Consider the following 3,791-nt stretch of genomic DNA (forward strand, 5'->3'; position numbering starts at 1 on the left):
AACAGACATTTACGGAGAGTGTGACACTTTGACCGCCAATCACAGCTGTGCACGCGCTCTCTTCAGTTCTTCTGAAATGGCACGTCTCGCAACAAACACCTTAACAATTTGCGTTCCAGAAATCGTTGAATTTCGAGGCTCTTTTCTTCCTTTCCTTCATCGTCGTCTTTCTCCCTAGTCTCAAGGTTATAGTTCATCATGTTTAATATTCACCTGCTCGTTTGCGCGATAACATTCTGTTAAATAATGTTTATTTCTATATATGTGCCGTGCTCTTGTGTTTCAAGTTTTTGTACATCAGGCGGGGAAAACGCTAGGGAGAAGTTTCAGTGGTCCCACTTGCAGGGCAAAGTTCTTGCCTTTGATATCGCTCCGGCGTCTCGTGAACCTCAGGCATGCACTCGCCATCAAAGCATGCTGGAAGGCAATTACGAGCGCATCCTATACCCTGTTTCATCTTACGACCGGGTGCAGCAAATACTACAAGCCATTGGAGACAATCCAAAGCCGTTTGAGCGTAACGTGACCTTGGAGAAGGGGCACAGCAACGCACGGAAAGCGTATCACGGACTACCTCCACAGAGTGGGATTGGATAGGACAGCTCGTAGCATCTGCTTCGCTCAGACGTAAAGTGAAACGGAGTACAGAGGCCGGTTATCCGACATCCATTCTCATCCTGTCAACGACTCTGTTTTCGTTTTTAGGGCATTATTTTCTCAGCCGTGTTGTTGTGTAGGAGCAGATGGCCCATTTAGGTAACAAGAGAAATGTGGCACTTCCTTCAGTCGCAAGGAAATACACTGCAATCTTTCGGCACATATCCAGGCTAAGCCATTGAATAGATTCATACAAAACATGAAACAAGCTTCAGGCAACAACTGCAGCAATCAGATATTACTTTAGAGGTCAAAGAACGGACTGCGAGTAGAGCTGAAAATGCCACAGCAGATGGAATTACGAATAAATGCAAGCAACAAGACACGAGAGACACGGGAGGGCAACAGGTGCCGAATGCAAATTCCCGATAAGACAAATTTGGGGGCCCTGAAAAGGACCATTTTGTTGTGTGACTTCTTCACATCTGGCAATGACGTGAACATCAGGAAGAGGCATCAGGAATCATCTGGCACAGGCACCACATGAAAGATGCCGCGGCCTGCAAAAATGCCAGAGGTGAGCCAGTTTTCTCGATGATAACTCCAGTCACAGCCGATGATGCTCCCAAGTCGCCTGACACAGACACCGCACAGAAGACGTCGCAACCTGCACTAAAGCGAGCAGTGAGCCAGTTCGTCTCGAAAAACTTCAACCGCAGCAGCCAATGGTCCCAAGACGCCTGACACAGACACCGCACAGAAGACGTCGCAACCTGCACTAAAGAGAGCAGTGAGCCAGTTCGTCTCGAAAAACTTCAACCGCAGCAGCCAATGGTCCCAAGTCGCCTGACACAGACACCGCACAGAAGACGTCGCAACCTGCACTAAAGCGAGCAGTGAACCAGTTCGTCTCGAAAAACTTCAACCGCAGCAGCCAATGGTCCCAAGACGCCTGACACAGACACCGCCCAGAAGACGTCGCAACCTGCACTAAAGCGAGCAGTGAACCAGTTCGTCTCGAAAAACTTCAACCGCAGCAACCAATGGTCCCAAGACGCCTGACACAGACACCGCACAGAAGACGTCGCAACCTGCACTAAAGCGAGCAGTGAACCAGTTCGTCTCGAAAAACTTCAACCGCAGCAGCCAATGGTCCCAAGTCGCCTGACACAGACACCGCCCAGAAGACGTCGCAACCTGCACTAAAGCGAGCAGTGAACCAGTTCGTCTCGAAAAACTTCAACCGCAGCAACCAATGGTCCCAAGACGCCTGACACAGACACCGCACAGAAGACGTCGCAACCTGCACTAAAGCGAGCAGTGAACCAGTTCGTCTCGAAAAACTTCAACCGCAGCAGCCAATGGTCCCAAGACGCCTGACACAGACACCGCCCAGAAGACGTCGCAACCTGCACTAAAGCGAGCAGTGAACCAGTTCGTCTCGAAAAACTTCAACCGTAGCAACCAATGGTCCCAAGACGCCTGACACAGACACCGCACAGAAGACGTCGCAACCTGCACTAAAGCGAGCAGTGAACCAGTTCGTCTCGAAAAACTTCAACCGCAGCAGCCAATGGTCCCAAGACGCCTGACACAGACACCGCACAGAAGACGTCGCAACCTGCACTAAAGCGAGCAGTGAACCAGTTCGTCTCGAAAAACTTCAACCGCAGCAGCCAATGGTCCCAAGTCGCCTGACACAGACACCGCACAGAAGACGTCGCAACCTGCACTAAAGCGAGCAGTGAACCAGTTCGTCTCGAAAAACTTCAACCGCAGCAGCCAATGGTCCCAAGACGCCTGACACAGACACTGCATGAAAGACGTCGCAACCTGCGCTCAAGCGAGCCAGTTCGTCTTGCTGACAAACTTCAGCAGCTGAAGATGCTATCAAGTTGTCCGACATTCAATGCAGGTGCAGAAGTGGCAGCACAATGTGTCCTTTCTTGTAGCCAATTTTCACACACTGAACTGCATGCTTCAGGTCAGCAAGGGGCCAGGTTTTAGTTGTATGCCCAAAAGAGTCACACCGCCAGATGCCTAGCTCGGACGACTTGAGGGGCACTTTGAAGAAATCTCTTGCGTTCGGCAAGATGCATCCCTTGAAGCAGTCACCCAAAATTTCCAGGACGATGATTGGAGACTTCGCGAGCATGAAGCAGTCCCCTGGCTTGACAGGATGCTGCACACTTTTGACCTAGATGTGAGAAGAGTGCCGCATTTCAGACACCCTCCTGCTAAGCTGCGAAAGTGGCTTGTTCGAGGATCGGAGCTTCTTTTTTATCTTTCCTAAGTAGCTCTCGAACGGGAAGGCGCTGAAGCCGTCGAGAGGCCCGTGGTCGAGGCATTGCTCAGCAAGGTGGCAGAGGGAATGCACATTGTACACCACCTGCTTTTCCCCATACAGTCCGCCGAACTCTTGCACAAAATACCTGAGAAGGTTTCGTGCAAACTGGTTGAGTACCACGTGGTGCTCTGGTGACACGAGCACTCTGATTGCCACATGAAAAGCCAAAAAATGTGCATAGTGCTCATCAGTGAGGAGATGTTTGAGGACCACTGGCCCGACATAAAGGAGAAAGGTGCGGAACTCGGTTGCCTTCCACCGGTCAAGCTCCTCTGTCCCCCTTGGTTTTCGCTGGAAGTGGCTTGGAAATGACTTGGCTGACTTCCGTAGATCTTCATTGAGGCGGCTCCGTTGGTCTCTGCTCAGTCTTTTGCCATGACCCAGACTGACCCAATTTCGAAGCAGTCGCTTCATGACGCCCAGGCAGACGAGGTGCATATATTCGGTCGGAAACAATGCAATCATGTCCACGTCAAGCGACGTGGAGGGAGACAGACCGGTATGATGGCGAGGATCATCCTGCGACCGAAAAGAGTCATCTGTGCGCTCGGCTGCGTGCAGGTCTGGAAATACCTGTCTTCCTTCAATGCGTTGCCCCTTCTGGTTGCAACGTTCACAGGCATGGTAGCCGGTGTGCCCGATTGTAGCCTTCACATAGCTTCTTGCAGGGGCATCGCAGATCATTGCAGTTAGTTTCACATCCACATGGACACCCTTGTGCACCATCCCACTGCAGGTCAGCTCGACGACCTCTTCCAAGAACGGATGCAGGTACTCTTGAAGGTTTGGCGGCTTTCCTGCACCACAGTAGACGCTGACCATAAACGGAACTGATGCTTGAATATTG

The 3,791-nt window shown here is 51.2% G+C and overlaps 1 pseudogene; it reads right to left on the minus strand.

Annotated features, from left to right (window-relative positions):
- Positions 1-2,401: 2,401 nt before the first annotated feature.
- Positions 2,402-3,382, minus strand: LOC121048422 (annotated as a pseudogene).
- Between the last annotated feature and the right edge of the window lie 409 nt (positions 3,383-3,791).

Source organism: Ixodes scapularis, unplaced genomic scaffold (genome assembly GCF_016920785.2).
Source record: "Ixodes scapularis isolate PalLabHiFi unplaced genomic scaffold, ASM1692078v2 PGA_scaffold5__190_contigs__length_132052651, whole genome shotgun sequence".
In the NCBI taxonomy this organism is placed as follows: Eukaryota; Metazoa; Arthropoda; class Arachnida; order Ixodida; family Ixodidae; genus Ixodes; species Ixodes scapularis.